Here is a 15,045-nt window from a genome sequence, read left to right on the forward strand (position 1 = left end):
TGTAAGTACACCATCACCTGTTTACTTTTTTTATTCGTATATAACGGAAAACGGATACTAACTACTAATTCATTGTGGCTTGCAACCGTAAAATTAATGGACTAAGATTATATGACAGGGTTATCATATATGGGACGCTTCATTCGGCTCGGGTGGATTTTGCTTGATCCATCCATGCAAAATCAGCGAGAGTCGAATACAGAATCCAAGATCAAGCTATTCATATAATGACTTTTTATTTAGTTATCAAACGAAATATTCAATGTTGTTGATGTTAAAACAGAAATGGGTAACGTTTTTCGTGCGCTAGTTAAAGAACTCTGTCCTGTTTGTCAATAAAAACATAAAGGTATCCAAAATTGAAACTACTGATCTCTTACTGCAACCTGTCACATTAACAATTACGCCGAAATCGAGAATAAAGCAAAACCCTGCCTTGGCATGAATTGGTGATTTACTGTTTTATTGTCCATGAATGTTACATTAGTTGGGTTGAAGCTTCAAAATATTCCTGTTTTTTTTTTAAATTTGATTTGCACTCGATACAATTTTTGGTCCTTTGGGATCTTGGAGATCATTAAGTTTTATTAAACAAAATTCCGCTTAAACCAAAGAGATACCACATATGAACAGACTCAAATCAAAGTGAGTCAGCTATCAATTTGCTTAGTGGCGTTCTGTGCTTCCAAAGAATCTTTTCACAGATTTTATTGATCGTGCTCAGAGACTTGGATATACTTTTTTGGATTCTAATTGCATAATCAAAGACTTAAATATATCTGTTTTAGGTTTTAATTGGATTATGCTTAGAATTCAAAACACTTTTTTTTTATTTTGATTTGATAGTGCTCAGAAACGTTAGAAACATTCACATTCAAAATTGTATAATTCATAAAGTAAAATATACTTATTATTTCTTCTGTTTTCCTAACAACAATCAATTAAAATACTTAAAAGAATGTTAGATGTTATTTTTTTTTTTTTTGAAAAATAGATGGCTATTTTTTACAGGGACATACATTTAAGAGATTTTTTAGGTGGCCCTTCACTTGTTCAAACCACCTCTTAGAAACACTTGAAAACTTGACAAGTATCTTGCTTTATATAACCACATATTAATGTGCATATTATTAAAGATAGATCAGGGGTTGTGGTAAAAGTTGTTACTCATGTCGTCAAATGTATTTGAGCTGCGCCATGAGAAAACCAACATAGTGCTTTTGCGACCAGCATGGATCCAGACCAGTCTGCGCATCATTAACAAATGACTGCTATCCATGACATTTAATTTTGAATGTACAAACACAGTTTATACATTAAGTCAAATTATTTGATAATAAGTTTATTCATTTCAAGGCAGTATTTAAAAAATAGTGAAAGATGCGCATTGAATATTTTCAACTACTGAAAACACTTTATTTTTTTTCTCAGTTTAGTCTGGAGGCGTCCCCCTATAAATTAAATTGTGAAGTGTGAAGATAGTGATGTGTCTGATCAAAAGTATATATGAACTCACCACAGAACCCCAAGATCTTTATCAATAAACAACCTTTTTATAAGCTGACAGAAAGCAGACAAACTTTAAGAAGATTTATTACACCTTTGCTGCAGCTTTACTGCACCTTAATGATTAGATACGAAGAATAAACATATTTCAAAACTATCGTTTTCTAATTATATAATGTTACATATAAAGCTCACTATGAATCAGATGTTTCATATGAAACCATATGAAACAGGTTTTCTGACAATTTTTTCAGCTTTTCTATGTTATGGAGAAGTGTAAATGATGATGAAGTTCTTTTCACTTTGACATACTATAGAATAGATATTTCATTTAACTTGTACCATAGGCACCATAGGCACATCATCATAACATATTACACAAATATAATTACATATTAAATAGTGAATGTCTGAGAGGATGGGGTGTTATATATGCGTAGTAGATGTTTTCAAAGACATAGCGTATGTTACAGAGTGTGCTAAGTTTGATAAAATTCTTATCAGTTTTTGTTTGTTTTGTTGGGTTTAACGTCGCATCGACACAATTATAGGTCGTATGGTGACTTTCAAGCTTTGATTGTGGTGCCCATCCATGCATCAATTCATCTCGAGCGGGCACCTGGGTAGAATCACCGACCATCCGTAATAAGCCAGCTGGATGGCTTCCTCAAATGAAGAATTCAACGTCCCGAGTGTGGCTAGAACCCACATCGATGAGGGACAAGTGATTTGAAGTCAGCGACCTTATCTTATCATTTTTTAATAATTCTATAGATTTAATATAGTACTATACTTCTTAATTATATTTCGTTCAAATCAAAGTAACATTGGCAAATCAAAATAAAATTATGCTCGTCTTCAATGATATGCTTATCACAATATATACAATTACGCAGATTTATCTTAATTCTACCATAGCGACCTGTTTGAATTCACAAAGAGTGAGAAGACAGTCTTATTTTGGTTAAATAACTTCTTAAGATTTCTGGGCAAAGTATCCAAGTATTTCTTATACTCAAAAACACTTTTAACATAAGTGTTTCATTCCAAAACAGAACTATTTGTACATCAATATACCTGCCTTGAACAAAGCAATCAATCACACGTTGTTTAAAACGTAAGACACATCGTCTTAATCATGATCTTATTAAATACAAGAGCCGCGTAGTTTTCCTCTTACAAGAAAATAGGGCCTGGTTTCTACAGAACTGCAAGTCAGCAAATTTCAACAAAACACATGAATCGCGTGTGATAGATTTAAAACAGTTTTAAGGAGTGTGTCTTTCAGTGAGTCAATGTTTACATTCCCAGAAGACGTAGTTTTCAAAGAGAAAAAAATATTTAGATTAACACGCATTTTTTAGAATCAAGACAATTATATTAATTGAATCACATTAGATAACAAAAATATTTGCGTACTCTTGGAGCCTTGTGGTCATATGGTTTTAACTTAGAAGATGTTTTTCACAATTATTTCTAGCGAAGACAAATTTTTCTATAATTTTGCGTATCTATAGATTGATGTACCTCAAGTTAAGAGAAAAACAATAGGTGCCGGTGCTTATTTTTCATGTAGAACAAAATCTATCTCGGGTTATTCTGCAATAAAAAAAAACTCTCGTGCAATGACGTCATCCGATCCAGGTGCGTAGCGCGGTCGTAAAAAGAAGTTACCATTTTTTTCTATACTAGTATGTCGTGTTATAATCGAAATAATAAGTTCCAAAGTGTGATTTATCGTAGAATAACCCGAGTGTTTCGTTCTTATGCGAAATAATATATTCTTAGGCATAAGAACTCAAAACTCGGGTTTTTCTACGATAAACCACGTTTTGGAACTTATTATTTCTTAAATAATCAAAGTTTATTAAGAGCACCAAATAGGTATTTTTGTCTGTAGAAACAATACATACATGTCATAATAAAACAAAAGTGCAAACAGCTATTTACTTAAAACATCATTCTGCTGTTACTGTTTTTATATCACAATTAATGAAAGCACTATAACCATACATAAAAAGTCAACGTATAGATATATCAACACTGAAAAAGAGCTCATGAGAGATCTCGAAAATATCTGAAACTGAGAAAAAAAGCAAGTAATGATTATGTAAACTCTAACGGAGAGAATTTTACCAAACTTTTGATTATTATGTAAGCTCGAACTAGGACAATAAATACAAAACCAAATCAATAATACCAAACCCGTGCTTGTTTTCTAGGCATATTAACTAGAATCTCTATTTAGTTTTGGTGTAAGGAGGAGAACAGAAGATATTGGAATAGAACCACTTCTAGACACATTAACAAGACTCTCAAATTGGTTTTTAGTATATTGGAAAGAACAGTACATTAAGAAATATGTCCTCTTCCAGAATATTTACTAGACATTTTTACTGGTTCTGATACTGAGAAGAATAAAACATAAAGGAAGCAGACCTCTTCTAGACATATATACAAGAATATCGAATTGGTTTTGGTAGAATTACATGTTTGAGATGAACAGTACGAGATACATAATTACATTTACAAAGAAGCAACAACAATTAAGGCAGTTCTTCACGTTCGGATCAATTTGTTTCTACAATGTAGAATTTGAATAAACCCTGAATTTTTTCAAAACCTCAGAATAAACTAAGAAAATTCAGCAAGTAAAAATGATAGGGCCGTGTGCTTGATTTTTTGCTAGACTGATTTGAAAAATTAGGGCCTCAAACAAGTTTTCATAATGGGAGTCTATGGGAAAATCACAATTTTTATAACATTTTGGCGAATAGACTTTTTAATACAATGTTGACTTTAATTAATTAAACTTCTCACAGTCGTAAATAAACTTATGGCCTATAATATGGTAAAATAAAATGTATAGGTCCGTGTGCTTGTTTTTGAGACATTTGCCCATGATTAAAGTAGTCAACAAATCTAAAGCTAGTTCTAAGCTATTATTTTGAATAATTTAAAGTATCACATGTTTTAATATCATATTTAACTTTAGAAAGATTTTAACATTGCCATTGTAATAAATTTACTCACAGGTTGCCATTAATTCATAAAAATGATATTCATTTCCCTACAGCGAACACAGGCTTTATTCTATTTTATCCGGATAAATGACGTTATCAAACTTGCAGAACTACCTTAACACTTCATTTGTAATATTAATTAAATGTACCTTGTTTCCACAAGCAAATTAAACAAAAGATTTCAAATCAAGTCTAAATATTACTACCTCTTGGTCTTTTTAGAGTTAACGAAAAAGAAAATTTGTTTCAACTAGCTTTTGGACGTTTAAATAGGGCTTAGCAACATCATGTTAAATAGAAACTAGGCAATTTTCATTATCTAGGTGGAAAAGTTATTGCAAGATTATTATTGTAATTGGCTGAAATTAGCCATACACAACAGATGTAGCACCAATAAGCTTTCATTGTTGTGTGACCGAATTTCATATCCTTTCCGCACCTGTAACGTAATAAAACGCATTTAGCGTCTGATGGCCCTTTCACGCTTCCGTAGAATCAACATTTATTACTAGAAATTTATTTTGAAAATATTTTTGAAATGTCTAGGTCTGCAGCTCCCAAATACGAAAATATCTTACATCCGAGGCATATACTGACACTTTCAGACAACATCAAAAAAAGTTCCTTTTGAGCGATTTTACAAAGTTCCAAAAATCCCTATGTACCCTTGCTCCGTTACGGACCCCTGTGGGATTTGTGTTTACTCCGAGTTCAAATATGTTTTCGTAGATGAAAAGCTGATATGTCGTGTTAAAGCCCACGCGCATACATTTTGACGGGGTGACCCCTGCGCGTGACACCTGTCTATCGACCAATGCAAAGGCGACTTTCGTTTTTAAGTTTAGCATGTCTACTTTCTTTTTGTTTACTTCCGGAAATGTTGATAAATTATAAAAGCGTAACGCTCTGCAATAAGAAAAACAACAACCTCCTTGTTGAAGTATCAGTTTGAATGATTTTCGTTCCCAAATGTAATATGCTTTGAGGATCCTTGTTACCTTACATTGGACCTATTTACTTGAATAAAACCTAAAATTACTACACTATTAATTGCATTGACATTGTATTAGATTATATATGGTATTAACAATATAAACAAAAGCGTTATATTTCTGCTGTTGTTTATCAGTGTTATGACAAGTCTGACCCAGAATGTTTATGGAGCTCATTGTTTTATTTTCAGGTCTTATCAGCCCTATTGTGTTGATAAAAATCTTCTTATAACATTCAATAAAAATCACAATGTTTAGTCTCTGGAATATCTTGCTTGTCAGTGAAGAATGAACTGTAGCACTGTAGACAACCAGGTCAGGGTTACATCGTTTCTTGGTGTACAGATTGTTCTTTTCTGTATGTTAAGTTCATTGTTTTCTATGAAGAATGTTACTTTAAAACTCCAGAAGAAAAATAAGCAAATGTGGTCAGTAGAATGATAGGGTCGTTACTTGATTTGAAAAAAGGACCGAAAGCAAGTTTTCACTATGCGAGTTTTAAGGGAAAATGACAATGCTGATGATATTTTGGTTGAGAGTAGAAGTTATACAACGTACATTTAAATAATTATTCATGAATCCTCTTCGAGTTGAAAAAATACGTAAATTCTATCAAACGGTCAAATAAAATGTACAAAATGTATATGCCTGTGTGCTTCTTTCTGAGGTATTTTCCCATTACCTGAAAGGTCCGCCAAGACAATTTCATGACAGTATTTGGACAACTATTTCACGTGTAATCATTTTTGCTGTTAAGACACGGACTGTTATTTACTTCTGACATGATAAGCGTTTCTTTATGCCGGATGCAGGCATGATTCTATGTTATCCGGGAAGATGGCCTGATGCCATTACTTCCGGTTTTAACCAATTGTTGCACTGCATCTAACGGAACCGATTGATATGATGGGAATATTAGATGATTCAAGAGATTTGTCTTACAAAATAAGCAGTAAACGAAAAAAGGAAATACCAGCAAAAACAGTACTTACTGACATTAAGAAAACCACAGTTGGTGTTACATAACAGAAAACACTATGAAGTGAAGTGAAGAGACAGGAAAAATTATACATCACTTTTGAATTCATTCCTTTTGGAAAAATAGTATCTAGTTTATGAATCCAGTAAGTTTCTTTAAGAAGCCTCCCCATATCATCATGGATAACATCAATAGGCATAAAGCTAAAGTCATTTTATTCTCTTGTTCTCAAAATAAGCAGTAAGGAAGACTGATAATATGTGTAAAAGACATACAGCACACAGACAACGCAAAACATACATGAACTAGGGCAAAGAAGACAAATAACGGAACACAGTGAGGCACCGCTTTGGAACGGTCAGTGTCAAAATGACACTGGGGAGCTTATACCGTTTTATGGTGCCCACTGAGCTTCCACTATGTTCTTAAGTCACAGTCACAATTCAGCGTAAATCCCTTGCACAAGCAATGGCTTATAAAAAGACTAACTCATTTCTGTTTTCTAAATAAGTTTAAAGATGTAACAAATATTAGCTACAATTTGAAATAATCATAAATCATGCTTTTTAACTCTGTTTTTATGATAAAATAGGGTTTTTGATTATCATAAGTCATAAAAATCTATCACATTTGGTAAATATACGATGTTATAAAATATAGGCCTACGCATTACACTACTTTTTTTTGGGTAGTATATACTTTGTTTAGCTATATATGTATTAAGTTTCAGCTATTTTTAACCCAATGTATAATAATGTTAATACACATAGACATGTTAATTGTATGTTAACACGAACTATATGTAGTACTTGTTGATATTATCAATTCTGAAACTCAGGTTTAGTATACCTGGAAACCTATTATGTCATTGACTCCTCTCAAGAAGATTACTGGTCATATGGCGACATTTCGGATTGTGATGATAGAGGAAGAACCAAGGTGTCTCTCTGGGCATTATTGCGAGCACAGACAGACACCTTGGTAGACTTCGCTAAGCCAGGTAGATAGCTAATTAATTCTACCAACAAGCTAGGTTTTAACAAACAGTTGTACGGGGCAAGTGATTCTGAGTCAGCGACTTCCACCACTCGGACACGGAGGTCCCTCAATATAAAAGATCTAAAGAAAGATCAAGCATGAAGAATGAACTACACTTAAACAGAAGAAACAATTTAATATTTTCACGAGGAATATGAACTAATGACGCAAGAAATAAAGGTGTGTCAAAACGCAATGTTATTATAGTAACAATATGGTCTTACTAGTATCTTAAGATTGTAAATATCATTTCTTTCTCAGATTGTTAAAACACTTTTCCATCCTTTACATTGTGTGTGGTTAGTGAATAATAGTGACAGAATAAAGTTTATGTCAGATCCTACAGTTTTAACAAGACAATGATCAAAAGCAATGATGTGTTCAGTAAGTTTTATCTACTGTTATCTAGTACACATAGCAGTTACCGTTTTCACTCATCCAATTAACAATAAACTATTACAATGTACACATGTATTTCGTTCACTGTTTCTTTAATTATGATACTGGCAACACAATACAAGCTGTGCAGTAAATTCTCCTATCAAAATCGGCAATGGTTCTTTTCTGAACTTATTGTCAGTACTCTTGCTTAAGGTTAATTCGTCAAGGAAACACGCACTGAAATAATTTCAAACCTTATTAATTCGCTTATTTAAGACTTGTGCAATTAGCCTCAATATAAGATAAAGTAAATAATAGTTAAAATAATTCTTTAAAGTGTAATATTCACTGCAAAGATAAAATGATGTTTAGACGATGTACGTAATTACACAACTTATCAAAAGATCAAATACCAAATATCGTAAAGCCTTGTTGACTAGACTGTTATTTTTCTTCTATAATGTATACTTGCAGTATAATGGCCCTTTTACGCGTCGACAAAAGAAATTGTCTTCCAACCAAGTCATTGTAATCTGGATAATAAATTCTACATTGTCCGTTTGTTTGGAATGTCTCATCAACAACAAATGTGAATGCAAAATTAAAAAAAAAATATTCTTATTTTAAAAGAAAGCATGAAATGGCTCAGTCAAATTAAGTTTTCTATCTACTTGGCTTAGTTGCCTTCTATGCCTCCAAAGGATCTTCTTACTGTGATAAAAGCTAGTCCGAAACTGGATGTATGTTTATTTTGTAATTTGTTTTGTGTAATGATTTTGTAAACGGAGAATACAATTACAAAAACACGCGTTAAAACTGTCAAAAAGCATAAAAAATATATCATTCAAAGTGTTTTGCTGTACTAAGTATGTACTATGAAAAATGACTGGTTATTGAAATATTATGATAATAACAATTACTTTAAACGAAAACTACCTTGACAAAAGTTTCTCATATTGCGTTCCTGTCAAAAGCCGAAAAAATAACGATGATTGTATCACAATGGACATAACAGTGATAATAAAAACACAATGCTTGTATTGGCCAAATGTGTTTGAAGGATAAGTAATAGTCTTTGGTAAGTAATAGTCTCTGTACTGTTCATAACCGACCTGATTTGCCAAATTATGGAAATTAACTAAAAATACCATATTAAATTATGCTAATATGACAATTCTAAATTAAAAAAAGTCTAAGAAAATCAACAATGTCAAAAACAAACAAAGTTCGACCCCCCATCCCTCCAAAATAATAAATAACAAAAAAAAAAAAAAAAAAAAAAGAATAAAACGAAACATAACAATGACTAAAGCAAGCAATAAGATATAATATTGACTGTTTTGGTTCCACATTCCACAAAGAGTGGACAGCACATTGTTAACTATACAGAATAGTGAGTTCCATACAATCAAACTGGTCATACATCTGCATTACAGATTTAATGAAATTATGATGATAAAAAACAAAAATGTATGAAATGGCTATATGTATTAAAGGAGCTATCAAAAATGTAATCTAATTAACTTACAACAGTCATTTGATATATCCACAAGAGTCTCACATTTAGAATGTACTTTAACAGGCTACATATTTCCCACTGACAGTTGACACTTGACAAGGAAAAACATTACACATCATGCACATAGCTCCTGTGTAACCCCAATCAAATCACGACTTTATTAATAGCTATATCTATTTGAGCCGCGCCATGAGAAAACCAACATAGTGGCTTTGCGACCATCATGGATCCAGACCAGCCTGCGCATCCGCGCAGTCTGGTCAGGATCCATGATGTTCGCTAATGGTTTCTATAATTGCAATAGCTTTGAAAGCGAACAGCATGGATCCTGACCAGACTGCGCGGATGCGCAGGCTGGTCTGGATCAATGCTGGTAGCAAAGCCACCATGTTGGTTTTCTCATGGTGCGGCTCATTTAGTTTTTGTTTCCGTCTCTGGCGGCAAAAGATAACGTTGCAGTCAGCTACAGCTGGTAGATTTTGAGAAAATGTATGCGTAGAGGGTTAGTGTGTACAATGAAAAGATCTGGATATGAATGTATGAACACATGATTCGTTTGCAAATACTTCGACTAAGCAGCATATTTGAATGATCAATAGGTATCCTTTCAGTGATAGAAGGTCAAAATGATTTGACGTCTTTATAATATCGTGTTGGCTCAGAATCCCCCATAAGTAACCAACGAGCACAGTATGTCGACCCGCAAACAATTATTTGGACTAGAATTGAAAATAAAGCCCTAGAAGCTTTTGAATCTCTAGTGACCTCAACAATTCTAATTACTCGATTAACACGAGGCACGAATGTAACACAGGTCTCGGTTATGGAGGATATCATGTTACAGAGTTAGGATGCTTCTGCCTGCTACAGTTTTCCCGGATAACTTTACAGCATATGAAGGATAATAATCGCTGGCGGTGGTTTGTTCACAAAGGCAAAAAAAAGGCAAAAATTTCTTCTTTTTTTTGCAAAAATATAAATTGTACTTCTAGATCAATGGATTGTACGTCATTTGAGACATAGCTTAACATGCGAAAGACAGAATATTGAAGTTTATCAAGCGTTTCATGACATTAGTTCTGACATTTTAACAGATAAATGTTTATTAACAATGTTGTTTAATTTTGCCACTTGTCACAAAGACGTGTGTTATCCCAGGCTATATAATGGTGTTGTAATGATAATTAAGAAATACATAAAGTGTTAATATTAGTAATAACATAAAAGGTTATCAATAATGCTTAGTTTATCAACAATGTTGTTTAATTTTGTCCCTTCTCACCCAAATATTATGCTATCTTGAATGAGAACCCACCGGATAGCAAGTAACAACCCGTCTGTAAATATATTATTGAATTACATGGAATCAAGTAAAACGTGCAAAACGCAATATTCCTTAAGCTGTATCGCGTCTAAGCATACTCTCGAATATCTTCTCAAGGATTATCATGAATAGATTTTTATAGTTTTTTTTTTAATTACTTGGCTAAAATCTACTTGTAAAAATGAGATATTTGAACACGTATTACAAAAATCCACATGTTTATCTATCCATGAGGGGTAACGAAATGTGCCACACCCCTCACGACTCCTAGAACAAGCACAATAGGAATTCTACTTTTCAGATAATCCATAATGCTAAAAGACCAGAAAATAAACCAGCACTAAGTCGATTACAAATTTGAAGATTGATTGTTTTACAAAGTTATGTTTCTGAAAGGCTTCTTTTAAGCATGAATATATTTAATTTTAATTGGATTGAGGTGTGTACATGAACAGTAATATTTTCTGTCACAAACATTTAGCAAAACGTAATTTATACCCTCTTGCCCCCGCAAAATAACAAAAATAGCAACAACAACAAAAACTGTACATACCCAGTTGAAAAGCCTTTTCCAAGAACGCACCCCAGAAAATTAAACCGCAACCACATTATTTGTGTATGTATAAAAAGGATACATGTTTAAGAGAAACACAAACATGCATAGACAAAGCAAAACATATAGACGCAACGAACAATCAAAGGAATGCTATGAGATGTCGCCAGCACTCTACACTCGTAACCTTCAATATGCTCTTTATTCAAAGGACAGTGTAAATAAAATTTATCATCGCCAGCACTGTATGTAAAACAAAATACATAAGTAATCTAATACAAACAGCAAGCATAAAGAACACAATTTGCAAAATAAAAACCAGAATACTGCTAACAAAAAAGCATAGTAACTGTGTGCTTTAAGAACTGCCTTTTCATTCTCTAAGACAAAATCAAAGAAGAAAGCGTAGCGTCCAAATGCACTAAATATGCGGTGTATCTCAAAACATCCAGGTAATAACCTCTTTTAATAAAACGTTATCTAAATGCATTTGGAAAATTGCAGTGACATAGTATCCGCATACAAATCATGTTTTGATGTACCTTCTCGCAGATATGTCTAGATATTATTATTAAATTTTAGACCAAACCCGGAAGCAAAATATCTACACAGAAATCTATACGCCCTGGCAAATCCGTGTCATTGAGAAATGAAAATCTCGTAAGGTGTTGTAATCCCTCTCCATAATTAAAATTTGTCCCGCTTTTCATTGTTGATTCACATGTAATTGCATCAGTCACTAGCGCTCATTTAGCCGCAAAATGCATTGTATCCTACTTGAAATTATGTTCGCTTTAAGCGAACTTGCATGCAACACGTTTAAATGAATAAGACCAAAGCTTTTATTAATTTTGGAACAGTGTAGACATAATTGTGTCAAGAGTGGCAAACTGTGTAGCATAGTTGAGAGCGAACGCAATGGTCCAGAGGTAGCACTGTCTACCTACGAAACCAGGGCTCGTACGTTCAAGCCTCCGCTTCTCAAACTAAGAATTACCAACATTTTGGTAAAGATCCCGTGTATGGGTACTTGACACCTGCCAGGGAAACTCCTTGAATTAGAGCGTCTTCATTATCTTGCATTATCCTCCCACTAATATTGCTAATAGTCTTCTAGAGGAGTCGCCCATTACGGTGACTGAAGATAAGCTTAAAAATATGAAATTAAGCTGTATATTGTAAGTGATAATAACGCAATAGAATGTTAGGTGTATGGACTTATATTAAGGTATTGGACCCGTAATAGAGTATCTCCTTTTTGAAGAGTATTCAATTCCTACCATAAACCTACTTTGTCTGCAATTTTCAGGGGCGGGGAGGGGGGAGGGGGGGGTGGGGTGGGGTGGGCGTAGGTTCAAACCCCACTGGGACCAAATTTTTTTTCTCCATGTTTTCCTTTTCTTCTAGTAAGTTTTTATTTCTTTCAAGACTAATTATGGATGAATTGTACAAAAGTGGAAAAATCATTTTATAAGCGATTTTTTACTGTTCAATGTGAATTTACCTCTGAATAAGGAGGGGCATAGTTAGACATTTTAAAAAATACTGAGTTACGTGCGGTAAAAGTTCTCTATTTTGCCTTCATTCTTTAGATTACATATTGTGGAAGAGATGCAGGTAGGTTTTACTATTGCCTCAAGGTTATTTTTGAATGAAGTTAGCAAAATTCAAAACAGACACACAGGATTCGACCTTAATTTTTCAATGTTGGAGTTATAATTTCGTCTCATTAAATCTGTTTACTTGTACATAAATGAATTTTACAGTTTTATTTTGTATTTTATAATTGTTTAACAATAGTTTGATGTTTCTTTTATCAAAATTAATGCTGTTATGAATTCTTTGCAAACGTTTTAGATAGTGGCCATCACATTGAATTTTGTCTTTTCTTGAGCGTGAGGAAATACCATAAATTATACAAAATTTACAAAAAAACTGCACGGTAAAAGTTGTTTAAAATTTGCAACACAGTGTGAAACATGGTCAACTTTAAGAATATACCAAGCAAATGCCATTTTTTAAACATTACTATTAGGGGTCCAATACCTTAAAAAGAAGCCTAGATCATCCGTTTTGTTAAATATCTTTTCAACTTAAATACTTACCCAAACAAGATTTTGAATAGATAAAGTTGTTTTCAAATATAAAAAAAAAAAATCAAATCAGTTCTTCTACCATTCTGCTTTCTTGCTTTCAAATCTTCATAAAAGTATTATTTTGAGGAATTCCAAATGCAATCGTCATTGAATTAAAATGTTTGACCTATGTTCCTAATATTTTACAAATGTTTCTTTGTTTTGATAAAGTACGTTGCTTTTAATATTAGGTGTGCTACCATATTTGGTACAATAATGAACTATTAAGATAAACGCACCTGTTGACAAGGTTTATATTATTTTAGCTAAAAGAAGGGAACAGACTTCACTTTGATTATCAGTGAGATACGCCCTTTTTGTTCTAAGCTGCAAATACAGTTACATGGAAGCCTATATTATTATCATTACACTTTAGTGGGATTGACTTTTCTACTTAATCCTTTGAGCATGTACTCTACATAGTCCTAATAGGTTTTGTGTTGAAAGATATTTTAATGATTATTCTTTCCATCATTTTGTTCTTCCGAAAATGAAACAATTATATACTAAATTTGAAAACATTAACAAAGACAAAATCGAGTTAGAAGGTGGTTTGCTACTTTTATCAGTATGTAATGATTCATTCATTATAACAGCATAAACATGATACAAATTACATCAGAACTAAGTTATTATTGATTTAAAATGCGCAGTTATCAATGTCCTTTCCTAATCTCCATAATGCAATCAGCTACAGTGTGCGTTTACTCTTTTTTTGATGAATATCTTCCTGTTCATCTTAACATACTCTATAGTTTTCATATTCATTCTGTGATATTTAACCTTCACTAAATTGTAAAACTCCGCCACTTTTGCACTTACGGCAGGTATTTCAAGTTTAGAACGTTTTGGCTTTCTTCCATAATACTATTTCAGCGTTCTTTGCCCCGAATTTCTACTTGCAATAGTGATTATAATTATAAAACATTTTGCAAACGTTTGTGCAGTTTTGCATTCTGTGGTCAATGTTGCTTCACTGTTCGCTGAAAATAACCAGACGTGTTTGATACTAAAGGTGGGTTCGGAAAAAATAAAGGTGTTCACTTATAATTGCTAATGTTCTTTATAAAACGGAAATAAGTCACTTGTTTTCAATGTTGCGTCAATTAATAGTACTCCTTAAAAGTTTTCTGTATGAACCCGCGCTCATTTAATTCTTTTTAATATATAAATGTTCATATCGTTTCTCTAAATAACTAGCCGCAAGTCTAGAAGCAGTGAAAGTAAAGCGGTTTCTTATACATTATCATTTGGGCGTAACGGTTTTTCATTCGTTTTTATATAATGAATTAGGCGTAAAAAAATAGCTTTATTACTAACATAATTACTGGATAAATTGTAAAAAATGCATTTATAGAAATGTTTTGAGTTTGAAATGTCTTTTAAAGTTCGCATTGCCTTTTCCTGCTTTCGCATTTACATATTAGGCCAAGTTTCAACTTGCGTAAAGTGTATTACCATGACATTGTTTTATGCCATTTACCTGTTCATTTCGTAAACACACCAAACATTTGAACTGCTTGTTTAATTCAAGTCTGTGAAAAGATCGTATTAAGGAAACCAAGCAAAATGATTGCAGACTGGATACTTTTAGT

Source organism: Mercenaria mercenaria, chromosome 8 (assembly GCF_021730395.1).
Source record: "Mercenaria mercenaria strain notata chromosome 8, MADL_Memer_1, whole genome shotgun sequence".
Classification (NCBI taxonomy): domain Eukaryota; kingdom Metazoa; phylum Mollusca; class Bivalvia; order Venerida; family Veneridae; genus Mercenaria; species Mercenaria mercenaria.